The sequence below is a fragment of the Xenopus laevis genome, chromosome 7S, assembly GCF_017654675.1.
Source record: "Xenopus laevis strain J_2021 chromosome 7S, Xenopus_laevis_v10.1, whole genome shotgun sequence".
Classification (NCBI taxonomy): domain Eukaryota; kingdom Metazoa; phylum Chordata; class Amphibia; order Anura; family Pipidae; genus Xenopus; species Xenopus laevis.
In genome coordinates this window covers 104,290,276-104,316,051 of record NC_054384.1, presented here as the reverse complement: position 1 = coordinate 104,316,051, position 25,776 = coordinate 104,290,276, and the positions used below count along the sequence as shown (strand labels likewise).

Genomic DNA, 25,776 nt, shown 5'->3' with positions numbered 1-25,776 from the left:
ATGGACAAGCGCCCCAGGACCACAGGCAAAAGACCAATCTATCAGAGGAGCTGTGAGAAATTAATGAGCAGTTACTGTAACCAAAAGGCCCTTTTCCATAGGCAGTTCTCTGGTTACTATTTCAGTGCTTCATGCCCCAGAAACATCACCCCAAACCTGCCGCCCCTTGGTACAAGTCCCAGCAACCTCTCTAAGCCAAAGAGCACAACGGGAACTAAGGTTAAATAAATTCTCAAACCTTCAGGCTGGGCCCCCTTAGCTCATATCAAGGTTACAGATTTATAGAAACAATGGGGTAACAGTCAACCTGCTATAGTTCCAGTTCTACAAAGGGCACAAATAAGCACTCACCCCAAATCTCACCCTAACTTAACCTTCAGACTGGGCCCCCTTAGCTCATAACAAGGTTACACATATCTAGAAACATTAAGGTAACTGTCACCCTGCTATAGTTCCAGGGGTACCCAGGGTACAAATAAACACTCACCCTAAATCTCCCCCTAACTGACCTTCAGACTGGGCCCCCTTAGCTCATAACAAGGTTACAGATATATAGAAACATTGGGGTGTCACCCTGCTATAGTTCCAGGGGTACCCAGGGTACAAATAAGCACTCACCCCAAATCTCCCCCTAACTGACCTTCAGGCTGGACCCCCTTAGCTCATAACAAGGTTACATATATATAGAAACATTGGGGTAACAGTCACCCTGCTATAGTTCCAGGGGTACCCAGGGTACAAATAAGCACTCACCCCAAATCTCCCCCTAACTGACCTTCAGGCTGGACCCCCTTAGCTCAAAACAAGGTTACATATATATAGAAACATTGGGGTAACAGTCACCCTGCTATAGTTCCAGGGGTACCCAGGGTACAAATAAGCACTCACCCCAAATCTCCCCCTAACTGACCTTCAGGCTGGACCCCCTTAGCTCATAACAAGGTTACATATATATAGAAACATTGGGGTAACAGTCACCCTGCTATAGTTCCAGGGGTACCCAGGGTACAAATAAGAACTCACCCCAAATCTCATCCTAATGAACACTTAAACTGGGCTTTTAGGTGTATCAAATAGAGCAAATAGACAGCAGTAGGGTCTCCAGTTGAGTCCCCTGAGTTACAGTTCAGCATCTACTGGAGGCCCAGCCTTCCTTGAATCCTCCTCATTTCTCACAAACCTAATTCCAACCCTGCTTAAAACATTGTGAAAATATTAATTTTGTGAAAGATGCTGGTTCCATTGGCACATCCACCTACACAGTAACACTGTATAATCAACATTCCATTTAGCACCACACCTGTTCTCTCTATATATATATATATATACCCTCCAGCCATCCTGCGGTGATGTAATTGGCAAGAACCTGCCCTCCCACAAATTCTAGATACCCGCATGTCTTCCCTTTGTGTTAAGCCAAATAAATATTCAGTTTTACATGGAGGAATATGTTAATGCTTTGCACCATGTCCCACACCCCACTGCATACCCCCGCCAGACAGCATGGAAAAGACATATGTTCTGCCGAATCTGGAAGTCCTGTGTTTTCCTGCCTTTTATTTAGTTGGGGATCTCTGCGTGACTCAGATAGGAGCAATCAATTCTTAATCACACTACACCTTCTCTGCTATTCACAGGGCTGTGCTGCTATTTGCAGGTGTTTGGATGGCTGTATAATGGGCGCCCAACCAATCTGCAGTCAGGTGCCATCACGTCTCATTCCTGGCCCTTTTCCCCGCACGGCTGATATTTCATTTCTTGCACTTTAATTTACTCTCTTTCTCTGTCTTCCACCATTTCTCCCTCCTGCTACACTGGCATTATTAATATGCAGACCTTGGAAGTCTTCGGCTTGTTCCGTGTTACAATATAATCTGATGACAGTATCGGCTGCTAAATGCTGTTAAAGTGCTGCGTGGAGCGGGCTGGAAATGAAGGTTCTGTAGGAGTTCAGATACGTCCAGCACAAGAGCAGAAACAGATGCTACTGCTCTATAGCTCTCCTTCTATTGCTTCTATTGGTTTATGCTACTCAATAACCCAACACTTTATAATAGTTATTCCATAGAGCTTACAATCTAAGATAGGCACCTGATGCTCAGCAAGATTAAAGAACTTGACTAAGAAGTGCAATATTCCACATATCTCGTTCATCCTACCAATTATAGCTTCCCAATAGCCACTATCTACAGCACTATGAGGCATTTATTCGCTGACATGGTGATATATTGCAGCAGTGCAGTTACCCATATCAGCTAGTCATATATTTGCTTAAAGTAGTCAGTCAAATTAACTGCAGATGGGTTGTCAATGGTATCTGTACTGGTCCAATACAGCAACAGTGTAATTCTAAAATGCTCAATACATACACATTGTGTTACCCTTCCTATAACACCTCTTGCAACTCCATACTTCATCTTCCTATAGGCACTACTAGTTAATTTCCCTTTATTTCAGGACCTTTCTATATCTCCTCTCATACCGAGAATGTTTCATACTACTCCATATTGCCATACCTAGAATGTTCTTACTGCTCCATACTGCCATGCCTAGAATGCTCTTATTGCTCCATATTGCTATACCTAGAATGTTTCCTACAACTCCATACTGCCATACCTAGAATGTTTCATACTACTCCTTGTTGCCATACCTAGAATGTTTCTTACAACTCCATATTGCCATACCTAAAATGTTTCATACTACTCCATGTCATACCTAGTGTTTCTTACTGCTCCATATTGTCATACCTAGAATGTTCTTACTGCTCCTTATTGCCATACCTAGAATTCTCTTGCTGTTCCATACTGTCATATCTAGAATGTTTCTTACTACTCCATATTGCCATACATTGAATGTCTATTTCTGCTCTTTATTGCCATACCTAGAATGCTCTTACTGCACCATATTGCCTGTACGACCCCTCCTTACCTGTATGACTCCTCATTACAGCCACTACCTATAACTGCTGTTCCATATGCCCACTTTCTATTACACTCGCTGGAGAAGGCAGAGATTGAAGACAAATGGAAAAAGGTCAAAACAGATCAACTATTACTGAATTCAAAAAATGGAAACTTGTAGGAGCTACATTGTGAAGGTTTGGCTTGGGGAGCTGTCAGGAAGAGTTGGACACAACTGAATGATTGCACAATATGACTCCTGAGAAAGAACAGCTGATTCTGGTGACCCAATGCAATTTCTTTCTGACCCACAATAAGATGCTTCATCTACAGGAATCCCAACACATTTAGAGCATCCAAAAAACCTGACCTGATTAATGTAATGCTTCTGTAGTCCCATAGGTCTGCTGTCACGAAATGCACCCAAACTGTAATTAAGAGCTAAACATTGTTGCTCAACAACACTTCACTCCATTGTTGCTGAACCACAAATGCCAGTGCCCTCAATGCTCAAGTATGCTGAGGGAGCTTCTCCTGAGCTCTTCACGGCCAGTGACACCTTTAAAAAGCAACGTAATCCTCTGATTTGGATAAATCCTGCTCCATGTTCTTTGTTCCTGCAATTGGAGTTGGAAGCTATAAATAACTTTCTCTTTCAAAGAACAACTAAACAGCAGTATGTCCTCCCTCCTGATGTTTGATTCCAGTGTACTATCATGTAAGCAAAATGCCACAATAATCTCTGTATGTCAGATAACAGCAATATAATGCTAGGGGTGCAATGGAACACATTTATGGAGGGTATAGATTCCTTTAAAAGTGATCTAAACCCTATGGTTTAGTGGATTCTTTATTATAGTGATGGTACACTCAACGGGTGAATATAAAAATGAATCCAGGATACATGCTACTGATACGTGATAGTGAGTGAACTGGCATTCAAATTTGGTTTCTTGCCCACAGTGGATAACGTAACATTATAAATATGTCTCAAATTCAATATATGACTTCCTCTAATTTCCTTTTGGGCACAGAACTATGCCACATCTCATTGGTAGCACGCTGGAAAACTCGTTTTGGGCAAATGGTCTAATGGAGTGGATCAAACCAAAGAAAGAATATCAAATGAAAAAGGTTGGCACAAACTGGGCTAGCCTATGATTAAGTGCCCAAAAGGCACGAAACGCGTAAGGCATTTGGGATGTTGTTGTTCTAAATAAATACATTTTTTAACTACATCGTGGAGAGTGATCCAGTTTGTGCCAACCTTTTTCATTTGATATTCTGTCACAGTGCCTTCCTGAGCTGAAGGCTTAAGGTGTGAGCACCTGGATCCCCCAATGCATTGGGTAAGTTAAACCCTCAAAAAATGTACAATTTGGAGCTTGAAGCACTATACAAATTATTTATGTATAGTAAACCAAAGAAAGGCCACATTCTAAACACATAACTCTAGGAGCACAACAGACCCAGCACACACATTGCAACCAAGTTGTAACCATGCAGCTGAAGCCTTCCCCAAGCTTTTAGAGGTAACTCACTGACCCCCAAACTGTAATTAGGCCACTGATATCTGTAAGAAACAGGGACCCCACCAATATGAAAACCTAATACAACCTGATACAACTTTTGTCTACGTTTAGACACTAGTGCAGTTTGTGCCCATTGCTTTCCTTTCAACACAAATGATTATGGCTAAAAAAAAACACAAAACACTGGAATATACAAATATTCCATCTCATAGCAGTAAAGATATTACTCAGCAGGCTACCTTGGCTCTGGCAAGACGCAGCAGGACAGGCTGACCTATGTCTCTAAGAATCCTGTAAGAAAAATTGCAAATAAAGCAATTAAGCTGAACTGCTCTTTATAAGGGACAGATAAGTCACTGTCTCTTGTTCTGCCACTTGCATAACAATTCAGTAGACTTTTCCGATCAGTTTTAGGCTTGGAAGCCCCTCTCTTACAGCGGCCTTGTGTTATTACTAGCATACACTGAACTGGTCTCATGCTTCCATAAAAGTCCACAGGTTTTGGTTTTAATGTACAGATCTGCGCAGTGTGATGATACTGGATTAATACTACCAGCATTCAAGCTAGAAAGGACAAAAGCAAACAAAGCCCAAGTGGTACTACAGATATAAATAAACTCAATGGAGCCCTCGTTCATGTCAAGAGCAAAAAAAAGTCTCTCAGAGGGCACAGGCCTAAATTGGCTCAAAGAGGTTTTATTCTGTTCTGTGGACAAAACATACTTCATAAAACTGGTGATAATTCAGTTAGAAGTTGTCTCTATTAGCCAGTTCCTAATGAATCAAACAGAGATCTTTTATTCTCCGTGGTCCACACAGCTTCTGTATAGAGAAGTTGTTCCCAGAGCAATGGCAGGGGAGCTCAGCTATGGAGAATGTAGATTTGCACTTCTAGATGCACCTGAAGGTCACATTCCTATAACCATGTTATTCGGAATGGGGGTGAAAACCATATTGTAGTAGAGCAGACACTCAAAGAGCAATCTTCCCACCAGATGTGTAAAAATTTAAATGATTGAATTCAAATTTATTTGGTATACATGTAAGTAGTCATATGCTTTTCGCGTTTCACTTAATCATGAGCCTATGAGTAATTGTTTGTGAAACACGAAACGCGTAAGTCTACTTCCATGTATACCAGATAAACTAATTTAAATGTTTACACGTCTGGTGGGAAGATTGCTCTTAGAGTGCCTGCTCTACTACAATATGGTTTTGTTTTGATCCGCTCCCCTATCTGAAGGCTCAGGACAGTGCATCTGGACCTCTTCTGAATCTTGACATGTTAATAATCAGTGACCAGGAGCGTAACTATAGAGGAAGCAGACCCTGCGGCTGCAGGGGGGCCCAGGGGGTAAAGGGGCCCCATGAGGCCCTAATTCATATACAATTTCAATAAATATTGGAGAAACAAGTCAACCTCTAAACATTTTGGGGGCCTGAAAAATAATTTGCTTTGGGGCCCAGTAATATCTAGTTACACCACTGTCAGTGACCTTGATTATTTTCATCTATAAGGTATGGGGCTCTGACCAAAGGCTGGAGCTCCAATCTCTGGTATAAAGTGTGATCTCCAATGCTCCATAAAACAAGATTTGCTGATTTACTGTTGCTAATCGAATGCTCCTCAGACCCAAAGGTCACATTTCCATCTAATTTTCAGACAAAGACACCTTTAAACTGCTGACTCAAAGACCTTGAGATATTTCAAACCTCGGAGATCAAAACATTGCTCGAATCCGACTATCCTTATCCGTGGGATCCTTTAACATCCCATGATCAAAAAGTTATCTTGTCTGAAGTCCATCGTTTCACAGAATGACTCTTTCTTTTATGGTTGACGTTCATCTTAGAGCAATAAGAAGCTCTTTCTTTTTTGGTTGACTCTCTTACTTGGTAGGACCAATGCCTGCAAGGTATTTTATAATTCAGTGGAAGGATTCAATTATTTAATATTGGTGTGATCTGACAGTTGGAGAGCGTAAGGCCAAATAATTGCCATTTTATCGTATTTCAGAAAGGAGGATCAAAACACACTATCAAAGGTCTCACTGAAACTCCAGGTAAAGGCATTTCTTTCTTCCAACATTAGGTAAATGATTTGAAACCTGCTGCTCTCTGCCTTTAAACCTACCTATTGGATGCTGGGATTTGTAGTTTAATGTCACTTGGAGAGAGAGACGCCTGTTTAAAGCCTAGGGAAACAGTGCTCTGCTGTTGTTGTTGATTTACTTTAAACAAGAGAAAGCTGTTTTCCCTTTACAATGCCATATATTTTTAAGTCAATTGCATCTCTAAGTGGCTGCCATTATAAAGTATAATTCCGACACCTATTATTGAATCGAGGCTGCGCTGCTAGCGTCGCTTAGTCCTTACAGAGATCAAACACAACACATTATAATAGTATGAAAATGCAATGATGGAGACATTACAACTCATTATTTTTGCACTTGTTCTTTTTCCTTTTTTTCATGAAAATGCCCTGATTTTGTTGGATTATTGAACTAAATCAGAGATAACTAGGCTGCTGGAGCACAACTTCCACGCATTCGTTGACAGCTGTAGTTTGATACTGGATCAGGCGACTGGCTGGACACCCATTCATTCTAAAGAAGCTCAAGATGGGAGATGACAATGTTTAGATTCTTAAGAGTAGCAGATCATGTCTGGATTTCCTATGGCCCATCTGAGAACCTGACACACTTAGTAAGTATAGGTTCAGGTTTTTGGTGGAAATACGGATGGGAGGATGAAGCCTCCTACCTGGAGATACTTTGATAGGCCAGTCCTACCTATCCTACCTGTTATAATCATTATAGACCCCTATTACCAACCCCCTTGGGAGGATCATCTATTTTTCACATATATACAACTTAAGCATCAATCAAAACCCCTGATCATGAATAACACAAAGTGTCTGGATCTCCTAAGGCCCACCTTAGAACCTGACACACCTAGTTAGTATAGGTTCAGGTTTTTTTTGACAGGCCCATGGTGGAAACAAGGATGGGAGGATGAGGCCTCCAACCTGGAGATACTTTGATAGGCCAGTCCTACCTGTTATAATCATTATAAGACCCCTATTAAGAACCCTATTGGGATGATCATCTATTTTTCACATCTATACAACCTAAACCTAAATCAGTCAAGACCCCTGCTGTGCACTCACTATGGTTACTTGCTACAGTCTCCACTATCTCCACTACTTATTTCAGGACCAAGGACTGTAAATACGAGAGTCATATGATAGCTTTTCATAGATACTCATGGACACTGCTTCCTGGTGCTGCAAACTTACGGAAGCATAAATTAACTTATTTTCCCCCAGCTATATAATTTTTGCACGGAATGAAGGAAAGGCTAAAAGTGAGGCTTAACATTAACATTAAGACTTGGTCGTATTTAGTAACACCCTGCAAGCCCCTCCAGTGACTGAAAGGTTAAAAACATGCATCAGGAATGGTTTGGGGGGCTCTGACCTTTAGGGACGTGGGTGACATTCGAGATGGAGCTGAGAGCAGCAGGCGCATGGAGAAGTGGGGACGATGGTAGTTCACTGTTGGTGACCTGATGTACAATAAGGGAATCTGACAGGTGAGGGGAGCATGGCTGCCACTTCAAAAGGTCATAGAGAAATGTCATAAGATTTATCACCACAATGCAGGATGCACGGAGGGGAGCAAGATTAGAGGCCACGAAGAGAAGTTGGAGGAGGGGGTGAGCATAAGAAGGATGGGGGAAACAAGAGGAAGAAGCAGGAAAGATGGGAGGGTGCATTGAAGAAGGCAAGAGAAGATCAGAGGGAATAAAAGAGACACATACACCAGTGATCCAGGAGGAAAGAGAAGATACAGAGCAGGAGAGGGACACACAGAGCACAATAAAAGGCATCTGATAAAAGGGGAAGATTAGGAGATACAGTTTGGCCCCTGTGTAATTACTTTCTCTTTTAATGTTTCCTATGTATAAAGGTCAAGGTGGCAGGGACAAGCTTTATGTACATAACCAATGCAAGCCTATGGCATAAGCACATATTGCCAACAATATCCTCAACCACCTGCCCAACAAAGTTATTTTGTCTGCAAAACCTTCGGGAAGATAATCTCTCTTTCATGTGCTGATTGCATATTATTGATATAGCAGCAGAAGACCACCAGCTGTTGCCAACCAGCAAATCTGCATATACACAAGCCCACAGCGCTATAGTTGTTGCTGAACTACAGCATCATCCAGTCCCAGCAACAAATACAATCCTATAGCCAAGAGAATGAGCAATGGCAGGCATTGTGGAGCAGAGTATAAATAACCTTGAAAGCGACGTAGCCCACGGGCTTGGAATTGTACCCAAAAGAACTGCATTGAGGCCCTACTGTGCAGAAATATAGGTTGGCTGTGCACACACATGATGAGACACGTTTAGATTAAAGCCCAGCATCTGATATTCGCTCGTTCCCTTAGCCGGTGCAATTCCCAGAATGAGAGACATTTACAGGAGTTACACTGGTTTGCATCACACTCGCATGAATATAAATCAGAACACACAGAGATAAAGCAAATACATAGAAGGGGGAGTGGGGGGATCCGCAGGGACGCAGCACACCTGGCCTCCTTCCAAACACTTTCAAAAAATAAGGAAAATCAGCCCAAATCTGAAGAGCCGAGTGATTGTAACTTTACCCACAGTAAATTATATGCCAGAGCGCACTCAGCATGGCAAGCACAGCTGGCAGAATGGAAAAAATAACAAAGGGGGGGGGTGATAGGAGCGACTGAGAGGGAGTGAGAGACAGTGGGGCAGTGGATGAAAGTCAACAGAACCCAGTAATATATTCACTATATTGCCCATGTACATGCCAACATATTCCACGGTGGTGTAACAATAGGCAAAACCTGCTCAATAGAGCTTGCAATCTAAAACGATAACAAGGGAAGGAAGACAGAAAAAGGCAGCTAATATCCCTGATGCTCTTCAGCACCGGCACCCGGACAGCTCCTCCACATTCAAGGGGATGCAACTTTCCAATCTACATTCATTAAGAAATGTTCAAATTCCTTTCTGCATTGCTGGTTCTGACTCTTGAAACTATTTTATATTTTTATATGTAAAGCGCTCCTCGAGGGCAAAGCACTGTACAGCAAAACATTAAATTAGTAGTAACAAACAAGGGGTCATTGGAATAAATAGTAACAATAAGTGCATTATTAGAAATACAATTCACATAAATATAAAAAATAAAATCACCATACAGATTAAGTGCTCAGTGTCAAGGAAACAAAAGGCTAGAGGACCTGACCCCGTAGGGCTTACAGTCTAAATGGGTGGGTAACATACAGACACAATTCAGAGGGGTATTAAGGTGCTATGGGTTACAGTTTGTTACACTATATGGAATGAAAGCAACACTTGAACTAGAACATTTGCCCCTTTGTGGAATACAGGTCACATTAAAATGACAGCTCCTATAATAGTCTGCCAGACAAAAAAAAAAAAAGTAAGGATGGAAATCTGTAACTTAAAGGAGAACTGTCATAGCTCTAAACATGGACAAGGAAATCACTGTTATAGATTGTGTAATTACAGGGTAATGGCACACAAGCCTGTTTAGGGCACTGCCTTAAAGGGGAACTATCGCAAAAATGTAATATACAGTAAGCTTCCTCATGCTGAAATAGGAAACTTTCTAAATAAAATCAATTAACAATTCTCCATTGTTTCTGAAATAATCAAGTTTATCTTCACTATTCCTCTCTCAGCATCTGTTTCTCTTCATTCTCTCTTCATGCAGCAGTTGGGTGTCAGATATTCATTGACAGTTAGATCCAATATATCTTATAGGTGGCCTTCCTTTCCTAGCAGATGTATTAGAGCTCACTCAAATAACTGATTCCAGTACAAACAAAATCTAACAAAATAACTGCCTTTTGCACAAATCCTGCATGTAGAGAGACATGATGTCTGGTGATTTAATAGAGTGAGCTCTAATACATCTTCTAGGCAAAAGATATATTAAATCATTCATCTGACACCCAACTGCTGCATGAAGACAGAATGAGGAGAAACAGATGCTGAGAGAGGAATAGTGAAGATAAACTTGATTATTTCAGAAACAGTACAGAATTTTTAATTGATTGTATTTAGAAAGTTTCTTATTTCAGTATGATGACCATACCTCCACTGTCCCTTTTTCAGAGGGACAGTCCCTTTTTTGACAGCTCAACCTGAGGTCCCTCAGTTGTACTGGAAAGTCCCTCTTTTCTCTGCACTGAACAGCATGAAAAAGAAACAAAGTTTCTAACTTAATTGGCTTTTGGCAGAGAGGCCAGTACAGCTAACAGGTGCAACTAAGATACTTTATAACAATTTTGAGATAAGAAAATTTTAACAGTTTAGATAAGGAGAAATATTTTCACATTTTTATAACCTGCCAAACTTTGTAAAATGAACATGGTAATTATGGGGTGTGGCCACAAAAATGGGTGTGGTCAAAAAAAATTGCCGCGCTACATGACAAAACAGTTTTTGTCCCTCTTTTAACTTCCAAAATGTTGGGAGGTATGTGATGACGCTTATATTAGATTTTCGTTTTCGCGATCCCAAAAGCCCAAAATGTTTAAAATGCTGGAAACAACCCTATAGACTTACATTGCAATGACCTGTAAGTAGCTTTAGGGTTTTACTGCAACATTTTATTGCCAAGTTGAGTGGATAAAATGCCCCATGTACCATTACCCGTAAAGTATCCAAGTTCCCCTTGAGTTCCTCCAGGCTTATTTAAATATCTATATCCCCTCTTTCTCTTCAATATATAACCTCTCTGTCCCTCTTTATTAGAATTTCACATCCTCAACAGAACTCCCTTCTTTTAGCAGCAGTTATATAGTAATATAATAATAAATAACAACATAGCCAAGGGTTTGACTGATCTTCGTTCCCCACCACAGAAGATAATATCCGCAGTAGAGCCTTGGCCGAGCAGCGCATTATCTCTAGATTCTATCCGAGGAAGTAATGCAGTTCCAGCAAGTCTATGACAGCCAGAGATGAATGTTACTGTGGGATAGGGAATCCCCTGAACTCCCATTTATATTAAAAAGACAATGTAATTATCACTGTGCATCCAGGGAAGAAGGGCAGGAAAAGGGCTCAACAGAGAGGCAGCCCACTTTATCTTCTAACAGCCCCCCTTACAATCGGATGTTAACAGGTTGGGAAAAGGATGCACCATTAATGAGAGGATTAGGGGGTGCCCCCGGCACTGCAGTATTATTTTAAAGCAAAGGTGGGCAATATGGAGCCTTTAAGATGTTCGTGAATGCCAACTCCATGCACCAGCAGGATTCTGGGAGCTGTAGTCCTTCAACATCTTGAAGGTTGCAGGAGTGACAGGACAGGAAAAGGTGCTGTACCTGGGAAGTTGTTGAATAATCGACATATTACAAGGAGAGTGCTGTACAGAACTGGTGAAGATCATAGACCCCCCCAACTGCGGGGTTAGCTTTCTTATAAGGGAAGTCTATGAGTAAGTGCCCATTTGGCACAAAACGCGTTAGGTTATACATGTCCTAATAAAGATTGTTTTACTTTTATAATTATTTTGGCTACTGCATTACTATCACTGGGTCTCCTCTAATCTTTATTGTAATTTTTCCTCTAAGGGTTCAAAGAAGTGGATGGGGGGGGTTGCCAGCATGAGACAATTTAAGACAGGGCATTGCTTACTTGCTGCATTGAATAATCCTGGTGCTACAACAGGGCTATTGCTATGGCTGTAGTTTCTTAGATCTGTAACCGTGTTACAAGATAAGTGAAAATTTTGCATTCGGCAGAAAGGATTCAGCCCAAGGGTCTGTAAGCCACTGGCCTATATGATACATACTGGCAAATACAGAGTTGGGTCTATAATATCAAAATAAGCTTATTATGTAGCATTGATAATATAAACCTGTAGAGGCACATGACATATGCCAGAAAAGGTACATAGAGGGTATATATGCATTCCCAAAATACCTTGCATGCAGAGGCGTAACTACTGCAGGGGGGCCCCAGGAGGTATAGGGGCCCCACAAGTCCCTAATTCCTATAGAATTTCAATAAAAGTTGGTAAAACAAGTCAACCCCCAAAACATTTTGGGGGCCTGAAAAATTATTTGCTGTGGGGCCCAATAATATTAAATTACACCACTGCTTGCATGCTATATCACAGCTGCTGCCTGCTACATTGTTTCTGGAGGCAGAGCCAGCAGTAGAGATTAAAGAAGAAAGAAAGCTATGGAGGCATTTTATTGCCAATAGATTAGCAGCAATAGTGCAAGCTAGAATGTTATATTTATTCTGTATAATGTTTTACCATACCTGAGTAAAAAGCCTTAGAAACTCTCTGTTTGTTTAGGATAGCAGCTGCCATATTAGCTTAGTGTGACATCACTTCCTGCCTGAGTCTCTCCCTGCTCTGGACTCAGATTACAGCAGAGAAGGGGGGCGGAAGAGGAGCAAACTGAGCATGCTCTTGCCCAGGGCAATGAGGTTTAAGCTGAAAACAGGAAGTCTGATACAGAAGCCCATGAGTACACAATAGAAGGAAAGAAATGTGCTGTTTCTTTTGACAGAGGACTCAGAGCAGCATTACTTTGAGGGTTTACTGGTGTATTTATATAGACCTTTCTGATAAGGCTTACTTAGTTTTAGCCTTTCCTTCTCCTTTAAACTCCCTTGGGCAAAAACCATCGCAAGCAAACTAACATTCTCTTTGGTGATGTGTAAGAGGTTTCATTCATAATGGATTGTAAAAATGATTAATGGCCATCTCCTCTGTGCCAGTCACACGGCTCAACAACCTCATCAAAGGCCTCAACGATGTGTTTGGGAGGGAGCCTGGATAGTTACATTAAGAGTGTGGCTTGATAGCAAATGCTTCACCTCTGTATTCTCCATACTCATCCTCCATGGGGAGCGAGGTCCAGTCAACTGCAGTCCCCATGTCTGAGAGAGCACTGAAGGGTGCATGATTTGTGTTGTGCCAAACAAGTGGCGCCGGAGAGGATACTTGGAGACTGTAGTACCTTCTCACGGACTGTGTTGTTGTCTTGGGTGTTTATTAAGTGTTTATGAGAGCAATAAACAATCTGAATATAAAGTGCTATAAGAATTCATTCAGATTGCTCATGAATCACGAGAGGAAACGATCGACTGGCAGATCTGGCTTTAGGGGAGGGTAGAAAAGGCATTGGCCATGAGCCGCTGGCACTAGAGGATCATAGAAGCGACTGAAAGAACAAAGGACAGTGTGTAACAATTATTGAATAATTTCATTGTAAACATCAGGGATATCCGAGCTGTGGCCCTCCTTGTCTTCTTGAACTTGTCCCATCAACTGCCGTATTACATCCCATAAATCTGAAGCAACTCCATAGACAACAACAGTATCCATTTCAGACTTCTAATGTTGCACCAATGTCTACAACAGCACACTTGAAAGTCTACCACTGTCATGGGACAAAAAATGTTTTTTTTTCAAAATGCATCAGATAATAGTGCTACTCCAGTAGAGTTCTGCACTGAAACCCGTTTCTCAAAAGAGCAAACAGTTTTTTTTTTATTTATTTAATTTTGAAATCTGACATGGGGCTAGACATATTGTCCGTTTCCCAGCTGCCCCCAGTCATGTGACTAGTGATATGATAAACTTCAGTCACTCTTTACTGCTGTACTGCAAGTTGGAGTGATATCACCCCCTCCCTTTCACCACCAGCAGCCAAACAACAGAACAATGGGAAGGTAACCAGATAGCAGCTCCCTAACACAAGATAACAGCTGCCTGGTAGATCTAAGAACAGCACTCAATAGTAAAAACCCATGTCCCACTGAGACACATTCAGTTACATTGAGTATGAGAAACAACAGCCTGCCAGAAAGCAGTTTCATCCTAAAGTGCTGGCTCTTTCTGAAAGCACATGACCAGGCAAAATGACCTGAGATGCACCTACACACCAATATTACAACTAAAAAAAATACACTTGCTGGTACAAGAATGAAATTTTAAATGTAATTATTTGCAGTATAAACAGTATAATTTAGAAATTAAAACTACATCAAAAAATCATGACAGAATCCCTTTAATATAGGACCCCACCTTCAAGGTCTAACTTTTTATCAGGGCCCCCCAGTCCCTAATAAAATGGTTACAGATATAATTAAATTCGACTGGGGTATTTCAGGGGCTTCAATCAAATCCATTAGATGAGTGGCTGTGGGTTGACACCTCTATGCTGGTCCCCCCTTTATTTCTGCAGCTCGGGCCCTGTCTATAGGATAAAACAATGCTGGGGTTATGCTAATTAACATACAAGAATCCAGATTCCGCAGGAACCATCAATTCACTTAATGCATTTCTGAAGTGCAAAATATTTTGAATACGCTGAGTACTTTGGGAGATTTTATACCCGCCATCAAACAAGAGTTACATCTCCATTCGGGCTGCCCAAGAATTATACAGTCAGATGACAGGTAAAATAATGATTCATTTCATTCCCATACTGCGGCGACACTTTACACGCACCGAAAGCCTACTGCAAAACTTCAACCTACCTCCCATTACTAACAGCTTGGGGTTCTATCTTGGGTGTCACAAGAGCACCCATGACCCGTCACTGGCAGGGTGAGATCAGGAAAACCTTAAACTGCCAGCAAGAAGGGTTTTGCAGCTTATCTCTAATATAAGACTTTTGCCTGCAGTCTGCCTTCTCTGTGTTCTCCATAGTGTCAGGGGCCAGGAATTCTTCTACTTCACTCACATTTGACACAATGAGGGAATTCCTATAGATGTAACTATATAAATAGAAATCCTAGAGGAAATATCGTACATTTATGGCTCCTTGCTTCCCATACACACTTCCGTTTTCCATTTATATAAAGATTGGATGAAAAAAGGGTTAATTACTGCGCACAAGTATGGAAGAAATACACCTACTATGGGGCTGCACAGTGCATTGACCATATATAATATATAGTGAATAAAGTACCCCCTCTTGTAAAATATAAGGATATTATAAGTCACTGAGGAGTTTCATGACCATATAAAAACACGAGACCGAAGGCGGAGTGTTTTTATACAGGTCATGGAACTCCAAGGTAACTTCTAATATCCTCATATTTTGCAACTGGGGGTACTTTATTTATTATAATACACAAATTTTAGTGAGTCATGTGACAGAAATGACATCAGAACTCACCGTTTATAAGGATATCATTTACAAGATATTCATAGCTTTTGTGTATTATATATATATATATATATATATATATATATATATATATTGGGGAGTGCTGGAAGGAAAGCACTTGGCGTCAGATGGGTTGTGAGCTCAAGCCGTTACTAGGAGTCCGGTGCCTATAATCAGCAGCTTGGGCTAGAACGCAAACGCTGAGCAATGATTGGCTGAAATCAGTAGTAAGTGTAGTTTAATCAGCGGCTGAGAGGGGCAAGGACTTTGCCATAGAAGTGGAAATGCAATGAGCTGATAGTTGGCAATGAGTAGATAAATGAGTTAATAACCCATCTGCATGGAGTTGCTTCCCGCGGGACACCCCAATTAATAAACTTATAACACAGGGATTCTTTAGGCTTTCTGGGCATATGCTGAGCCGCGGAGTTAGAGAGAAACAGATTGGAGACGTATGATGGAAACAAGAAAGGGGGGGGGGCGTTGGAAATTCTTTTGTTCCATCTCTCGTTCGCACACCCTTCCTTGTGGCTCAGTGGGAATTCTCAGTAGCAGCCATCATTTAAAGGGGATATTAACCCAAACATTATATTTTGCTTAATAAACAAAAACATACATTCATTGCACATTATCAATGGTTTTAAAGATATTTGTAAATGTAATTGCTACGGAAAGGAGCCCCTTTAAACTCCCATATATCTCGCCTTCACAGTCCTTTCCCTCTCTAACAAACAGTCTGACAGCAGAGCAGCTTCGGACAGGTTTACAAATGGGGAAGATAATGCCGGGAACCTTTGCGTCTGATGAGAACAGATCGGAGTTCCTTCTCGTGTTCATGAGAGGATTAGCGATGGGCGAATCAGTCCCGTTTCACCTCGCCAAAAAATGAGCGAAACTCCGAAAAAAGTCAGTTGGCGTCAATGGGTGTCCGAATAATTTTGACGTGCGACAATTTTTATGCATGCACCAATTTTGATGTGGGACAGTTTTTTTGTCACTGCAAATTTTCCACTGCGAATTTTCGCCGCAGTTCCGCAAAAAAACATTCACAGGCAGAGAAATTTGGTAATTCAACGCAAATCCATGCCTGGCGAATAAATGTGCCAATCACTGGTGAGGACCACACCGCAGGGAGACATGACAAACATCGAAGAAGAAACACACAGAGGAATAAAGTCCACATCCTATATAGCTAATTAGTATTTACTCATTTTGGCGCAGAATGCAATGCATGAAATGCGGCCGTGTAATATAAATCTCATTGTTGTAGCAATCCTATTTGCAACCAAGCTGACTGTTTCAGGGATTCCTCTAAAAAAATAAAATGATGGTTCAAGTATGCATATTAAATAGGCTTATTGGCATTTCCCCATGGCAGCACTCCTAGAGGCCTTATGGGCCACAGTGAGAGGTTTGCACTTGGCCCCATACCCTTGAATGGCCTCCCATCCTCCTTTCCACCTGACCTGAGGCCATTGAAGCTGTCCTGAGAGTCTCTTATTATACTGCCCCCCCCCCAAGTACTGTAGTCCTTCCTGGAAAAGAAAAGGTTGAGAAGAGCTGGTCTCCGAGTAGAGTCTCTGCAAAGGTCAACAATGACATGGAGTGTCCGTCGATGGGAAGAGTAATAACTGAAGCCAACACTGTGGCCGATGTATATCAACAAAGGCAACTCAAATGGTAGCTCCCACTTATGTGTATATATGCTGAGAATATATTATATAATGGAGATTACTAATACTATATTCTGAGTAAATGATATACCAGTAACTCTATGGTATATTGACAATGCGTCAGGTGCCAGCTGAATTATACTTGGAGAAATGATATAATTTTCCCTCTCTTTGCTTTTTCTGCATGACTGTCTGAATTTTCCCTTTTTTCTGAAATATGGAGGATGCTTCTTGTTAGATGAATCCCTTAATGTGTATGAACAGTTCTTTCATACCCCTTCTTTATTCTGCCCTCTGAGCTGGACATGCTACAGAGAAAGTTTATAGATCCTATGGGTGCTATAAGGAGGGCTCGCTCGGCTCCCAGACTGCTTTATGTGAGGGACTATGAGTGGTGCATAGATGATGCCTCTCTGGCCGCATGTTCAGTGTGTGGGTCCAGCACAAACTTTCACATATTAAGAGGAATTGATGCCTCACAGAATTTCTTTATAGTCGTCGATCAATAACATGGAAAGCGCGGCAATTTACGGCGTTGGCAGGAGACAATACTCATGCCAAGGTGACAAATTCTGCAGGTTTTGTGTAGCCAAGTGATGGGGGTGGGGCAGTGTGTGTATCTAGAGATGATGTAAAGCCAGAACAGGTTGTGCTGACAGGGGCTGAATTATGGCACGGCGCCCCCGTGACTGAGTTTCTCACTGCCTTCTCGTTTCTGGCTGTAAAGGGGAGATGACCACACAGAAGGTAGAGAAGGGACAAGATGTGAGATTGGACCAAAATCCAGATGAATAAAAGATGGAGAGGACACAGGGAAGAGGGGTATCATAGGGGTCAGACATGGTCCCAGTTCCACAAGCAAGAACATATGACAGTAGAGCACCTAACTGAGATAACATCAGGAATGGGTAACCTGTAGGACTCCAGAACTACACAAAGTTCCACCTTGAGCTGAAGTTCAATGACGAAAAGCTAACAATTATTAATCAACCTATTTTAATGTAAATCATTCCAAAGGCAGTTCAATGCAAATGAGCTCCAAAACTCAAAGGCCCTCACTCCCGGCTACAAAGGGGAGATGGCCACACAGAAAGAGAGGTAGAGGAGGGACAAAATGGGAGAGTGGAGCAAAATCCGGATGAAGAAAAGATGGAGAGGACACAGGGAAGATGGGTACCACAGCAGTGACCACCTAACTGAGATAACAACATCAGGAATGGGTCATCTGTAGGACTCCAAGACTACACAAAGTTCCACCTTGAGCTGGAGATCAATGACAAGAAGCTAACATTATTAATCAACCTATTTTAATGTAAATCCTTCCAAAGGCAATTCAATGCAAATGAGCTACAACACTTAAAGGCTCTTGCTGCCGGCTGCAAAGGGAAGATGGCAACACAGATGGAAAGGTAGAAGAGGGACAAGATGAGATATTGGAGCAAAATTCAGATGAAGAAAAGATGGAGAGGACACAGGGAAGATGGGTACCACAGCAGTGACCACCTAACTGAGATAACAACATCAGGAATGGGTCATCCGTAGGACTCCAGAACTACACAAAGTTCCACCTTGAGCTGGAGTTTAATGATGAAAAGCTAACAATTATTAATCAACCTATTTTATGTAAATTACTCCAAAGGCACTTCAATGCAAATGAGCCCCAACACTCAAAGGCTCTGGGCCCTAGAGCAAAGCCTCTTTTCCAAACAACAGATTCTGGGAATTAAGGAGTCTACAAAGGCTTCCATATCACTACATGTGAACAAATAGTTTCATAAATAACAGCCATTAAAGGCTTTACCAATAACACACTGGATTTTATATATATTCCACCATATTCTGTTCACAATGAGCCACTTCTCTGGGCTGTTATATTCCTGAATAAATCTGTCCTGCTGAAGGTTATCCGAGGTTGAAGTGCACCCACACAGGTAATATTACTTGGAGATATTTTCCCATAGAGAATTGGATATCTGAAGAGGAAAATACCCTTAGCAAAAACCAATTTAATAGGGTTTAAGCTCTCATGGTCTATACGTTTAAGATGAGACCTTTGATCCCTCAGCCTTGGTATGTTTGGGTAGGGATATTGTAAGTCAGTGTACATGGCATTTATTGGCATTAATAAAAACAATGATAATATCAACAGCTTCCTCTGTGTAGCAGTGATATCTTAAGGGGGAGTCCAAGGTGGGTGAAGTGCCTTGGGCTCACAGAAAGTGGGGGCCTTCAGAGTGCCAGAAAGCTCAGTCCTTCATAGGTAATCATTGTTGCCTGATCCAGTCTAAAGTGGCGGGCTTTTGCTAATTGAGAAAAAAAGACTCCCCCACTATATGTCTATAGTGTGTTTCCAAAACAAAACACCTTGCAAACATCTCTTCTCCACAGAAAACCCAACTTTGAAAGCCATTCCTCATAACTGCTAGGGCCCAGCGATGGGATCATAATGTAGCCAACACGGGCGATCGGATCGCGGGACCTCATCAATGAATAGATGCAGCCGCAATCTGACGGGATTCTTGCCCGATCTACATCTGCCCGACTTTCGGCCAGAGAAATGGAAAGCAGACACAACTTTGTCACTTTGCAGGAACCTCTTTTACATAGATAACCTAAATTTGACAGTCATTCCTTAGAATTCAGTTGATACTGAAGAGCCACAGTTTGGGGGGGTTCCCTGTAAGATATGGGTCTTCAATTTCTGAAACTGAGAGGGTATTACTAGAAATAACCTTGGAAGACACTACCATGTGACCTTGCAAGCACCTCTTCTCAACAAAATCCCAAACCAACTTCTTATATCTTATTGTATTTAGCTGAAGTAGTTCCAAAACCGCGGAAGAGCCATCGTTTGGTCAGTCCTATGGGGGGCATAAAAGGTTTGTCTAGCTGTGATAGTATTTTCATTAATGGAATCCTGGAAGACCCAACTCCTTCACACCATCAATGAAATATTTTTAAAGCAGGCACTTGGCAAATAGAGGAAGCCATGGAGTCAGCAGAGCCGAGAGATTTACCTACACCCCTGGGGTATCAGTAAATCCCTTCACTAATCAATGAGGTGGAACTTTTCTGGCTGCAAACCCCACCTTTCACCATTCTTGGGCCTCGAAATCTGCTCTAAACAGCCTCCGGCACTGGCCCATTTCCGATCCTTTCAGCACAAGCCTCTGTATAAACCTCCCCGCCGTGAATATTAAATATTGGTCAAAGCACAGTATATCTTCCAGCTGCAGATCCCAATAATGAGATCTCCTGTATAGATCAATATTTGTACTCTCAGTGCTTTGTAGGCGCTAATCTCTCTGGCAGGCAGTAGGTAAATTCATTAGGACAATTATATATTGTATGCCATATAAATTATATATATATATATATATAAACTTTGTATTTCTTATTTCAGTTTCTACCAGTACAGTTGCTTTTCCTCTTTTTAAATCCTATTCTCCCTTTATCGTCTTTTCTCATCTTGTTTCTTATTTTATTCAGTGTCTGTTCCCACTCCCATCTCTCATCTCCCCCCACCTCTTCTTCCTTTCTCACTTTCTCACCCCCTTTCTATCTTCCTTCCTCCTTCCACAAACCAATTACTCCTCCACACATAACCATTTTCTGAGTTGTCAGGCTTTCCCATTACTAGAGAATTTAGTGAGTCCTTGAGTGCAACCCATCCCCCCAGCACCCCACACTTTGGAGATTGGAAGGTCACAGCCCTAAGGCTCCTGCTTTGCCTGGTCTATGGCCTATAGACTCCCCTGTTGGACAAAACCTGCATCCCACCAGCAAGAGGGATCCCCACCAAAAAGCAGTTAGGGTTCAAATATATGAGGGAAGTTAGCAATATCTAATTTTAGTTTTTTTGTAAACACCCACAGGCTTTTGGGTTTGTGTTCAAGGTGTGGTGTGTTGGTAGAGCACCTTCTGTTCATCCAGTCCTTGTGGGCCATACCAATACTAGCAATTTTGCACCCAAGCAGTTTATTATCATCTGAATAATTTTAAGAAGCACGGTGCCAATGAACATTTTTGGTGGCGCCATTTATGGTGGGACAGTTGCAAAGGCTTTTCATTTATACCAGCCAAGTTTTTTATTCACTGTGATTCACCTTTTTGGTAATCTAGTTTGCAGTGATGTAACAATGGAGACTGCAACTGCTGGGGGTCCTTAGAGGTACATGAGGAGAATGGAGAACTCTTTGTTATGCAAATAGTTCTCTATTCTCCTCATGTACCTCTGTGACCCTCTGAGCTCCCCTCGCTAATACTTTATCTCTCCTCTAGCAGACGGGCTCTCCAGGTCAGGCAAAATCTTTAATGCCCAATGTCATGACTTCTAGACATTCTGCCGAGGTCCATGGATCATCGGGGATGAGCATCTGCTCATAAAGACACAAAAGCATTAAGCTTGACCAAAATGTTTTGGATTAATAGGATCACAATGAGGACGTTTGGTTTCCAGCGATGAATGAAAATGCTCATAATCCTGAGAGATTAAGCTACACGGTTGTTCTAGCTTTATACGGCAGAACAGGACTTTCTGGGTGACGCAACAATGGGTCCTATGAATATGGTGAGGGTCCTGAGCCGTGATCAGTATCTTGTACCAAATGAATCTGATTCTTAGCGGGTTATTTATCAAAATCCGTATTTATCTCATTATTTTCTGAAATATACTCTGACCCCTTATTTCCCCTTATTTATAAATACATTTTCCCCAAAAATTCCAGTGCGGGAAAAAACATGAAAAAATCGTGAAAACTGTATGAAAATGTGAATTATAAGAAGTTTTTGGATTTTCCACCCGAAGACTAAATTTTTTTCAGATTTTTGCCCAAAAACGATGAAAACGTTGAATTTTTGCATGAAACCCAGTACAGATCAGGATATCTTCCAAACTTCTCTCATTGACATATACAACCTCAGCAGGTCTGAGATGCTGGATTTTCGGATTTAGACTTTTTCCATCCGTGTGGGTATAATAAATCACGGAAAATGCAAGTTTTTTTATTCACTAAAAATTTGGATATTATAGTAATATAGGGGTTATAGTTTTTGGCATTCTGACTTTAATAAATCACCCCCTAAGAGTCAAACTGTACTGCCTGGATACCAGTGAGTCTCTTTGGCCGCCCAAGTCCTGCTGAACCACACTGTATGATAAATCTCATTGCCTCTATTAATTCTACCCCTGAGCTGTGTAATATACATTAGATAATATTTAGTACGTTCTATGGAGCATAGATTTCGACTCTAGATATAAAGCTTTAAGGCCTAGGAGCCCAGACACATACATACTCTACCCTAAACCAATCCTGCAAGTAACTTAAAGGTATACTGTGCCGTGCCATGCAAGTTACAGTTGAACAACTCCTATGAACCAGCAGCTAAAAGCCAAAATCCAGTATGTTGGCTGAGACTGGTGCCCAGCAGTGACATGAAACTGATAAATTATTTAATTTAGTTACGTCTATGCACTATGCCTCCCTCCAGCCATTCTTCAGCTCAATCGGATATCCAGCCCGAGGCCCTCCAGCTGCTACAATTACCAGCTGTCAGGGAGCCAGGAGCCCCCTCTGGGGAGTAGTCCGGATCTAGGAGGAAGCCCCTCAGGAGGGATCAGGATCGTGGTATCCAGGGATAAAGCAGAAAGGGTAATCGAGTTCAGGCAACAGGTCACAAGGCAGGCAGAATAGAATCAAAGTCCAAAGTCCAGGCAGGGGGTCAGCAACAAGAGATCAAACAGGAATATCCTCAGGGATAACAGGAATAGGCAACAGGGAACCCAGGAATCAATACAGGAACAGATCCTATTTTCGGGCGCCATCTTGGCGTCTCAGGCGTCCTTTTATATTTGAATTTGGCGCCCTTGCGCCAGCGTCAGCGCGCCTGCGACCGTCGCGCCGCGCTGACGTCACGGCGCCGGCGTCGGAACCCACGTGGGTTGACTGGGCGCCGCCATCTTGGATTCTTCGCCGCCGGGAGCGGACGCGACTCCTCGCGCTCCCGGCGGTCTTGACAGTACCCCCCCCCTCACGGGGGGCCTCAGGACCACCGGGACTTGGTTTCTGGGGAAACTTGGAGTGGAAGTCTCTTACCAAACGAGGAGCATGCACATCACGATGTCCCTCCCAAGAGCATTCTTCGGGGCCAAAGCCCTTCCAATGGATGAGGTACTGAAGGGACCCTCTGGAGATTCTGGAATCAAGGATTCTCTCCACCTCGAATTCTTGTTGACCCTCCACAGAGACAGCAGGAGGAGGAGATTGGACACCAGAGAAACGGTTGGAGACGGTGGGCTTCACCAGGGAGACGTGGAACACGTTGGGGATTCTCATCTCTGGTGGGGAGTTGAAGTCTGATGGCTACAGGGTTAATTATCTCCAAGATGGGGAATGGACCCAGGAACTTCGGACCCAACTTGGGAGATGGCACCTTCAAGCGAATATTCCTGGAAGAGAGCCAGACAGTATCACCCACCTTGTAGGGAGGAGAGGGCCTTCTACGGCGATCCGCGAAAGTCTTGTGGACTAGAGCACACTTCTCCAGATTAGACTTGGTTGCAGCCCAAATAGCAAGCATATGGGCTGTCAGATCATCTGCAGCCGGGACGTCCGACAACACGAAGTCCTGAGGAAAGGCTTGAGGGTGCTGTCCATACACCACCATAAATGGAGACCTTCCTGTGGAGGAATGACATGCATTATTATGAGCAAACTCCGCCCACGGGAGGAGGTCAGACCAATCGTCCTGGCAAAGAGACACGTGGTTCCTCAGGAACTGTTCTAAGGCTTGGTTCACACGTTCAGCTGCCCCATTCGTCTGCGGGTGGTAGGCAGATGAAAATTTAAGTGTTATTCCCAAGTCTTTACATAGAGAACGCCAGAACTTGGCGGTAAACTGGGTGCCTCTGTCGGAGACGATCTCCACCGGGAAACCATGCAAGCGGAAGATGTACTTAATAAAGAGTTGGGATAATTCCACCGCAGAGGGTAACTTCTTCAAAGGGATGAAATGGGCCATTTTGCTGAAGCGGTCAATGACAACCCAGATCACAGTATTCCCACCGGAGGGAGGAAGTTCGACAATAAAGTCCATAGAGAGGTGCGTCCACGGACGAGAGGGAACCGGCAAAGGCTGTAACAACCCGCTGGGGCGGGAATGGCTAGGCTTAGAAGTGGCACAGACATTACAAGCAGCCACAAAGTCCTTTACATCCTTGCGGATATCAGGCCACCAGACTAGGCGCCTCAAGAGTTCAAGGGTCTTGGCCGGACCAGGATGTCCAGCTTGTCTGGAGCAGTGGGTTTGTTGCAGGATGGCCAGGCGAAGTTCTGGAGGGACGAAGGCCATGCCAATCGGAGTATCTTGAGGAGCCGAGGACTGCCCAGCCAGAATCTGGTCGGCAAATTGGGGATACAGAGAGGCAATGATCTTGACTGGTGGAATGATTGGTTCCTGCCTCTCAGGGTCACGGTCCACCGGAGTGAAGCTACGAGACAAGGCATCGGCTTTCAGATTCTTGGAACCTGGGCGATAAGTCAAAACAAAGTTAAAACGGGAAAAGAAAAGGGCCCACCTGGCTTGTCTGGGATTTAGCCTCTTGAGGGACTGTATAAACTCCAGATTCTTGTGATCTGTGAAAATCTGGACAGGAATTTCAGAGCCCTCCAGGAGGTGACGCCATTCTTCAAGGGCAAGCTTGACTGCTAAGAGTTCTCGATTTCCGACATCATAGTTCTGCTCTGCGGATGAGAACTTCTTGGAGAAAAACGCACAGGGGTGCAATTTTCCATCAGTGGAGTGTCTCTGAGACAGGATAGCTCCGGCTCCGACTTCAGAAGCATCGACTTCGATGCAGAAGGGTAGTGCAGGATTGGGATGTCGGAGAACAGGAGCGGACGTGAAGGCCTCTTTCAAGGACTGAAAGGCTTCTATGGCGGATTGAGGCCACAGGCTGGGTTTACCCCCTTTCCGGATAAGGGCCAGGATAGGTGAAATGCGGGAAGAGAACCCCCGGATGAACTGTCGATAATAATTAGCAAATCCGATGAACCTCTGGATTGCCTTGGTACTCAGTGGGAGAGGCCACTCCTGGATGGCCGACACCTTCACGGGGTCCATCTCAAATCCCTCTGGAGAGATAATGTATCCTAGGAAGGGGATCTTGGATACCTCGAAGACACACTTCTCCAACTTGGCGAAGAGAGAGTTCTTCCTCAGACGAGAGAGTACCTCCTTCACCTGGGAGCGATGACTTTCAAGGTCCTTGGAAAAGATCAGGATGTCGTCCAAGTATACGACTACGAACCTTCCTAGGAGATCTCGGAACACATCATTAACAAACTCCTGGAAGACGGCAGGGGCATTGCATAGGCCGAAGGGCATAACGAGATATTCATAGTGCCCATCCCGAGTGTTGAATGCCGTCTTCCATTCGTCACCCTCCCGGAT

At 42.9% G+C, this 25,776-nt stretch overlaps 1 protein-coding gene across 1 annotated transcript in view; it reads right to left on the bottom strand.

Moving 5' to 3' along the window:
- cadm4.S (cell adhesion molecule 4 S homeolog) overlaps positions 1-25,776 on the bottom strand; it is a 221,629-nt gene that overhangs the window by 28,338 nt on the left and 167,515 nt on the right. The gene's annotated exons all lie outside the window — the stretch shown is intronic.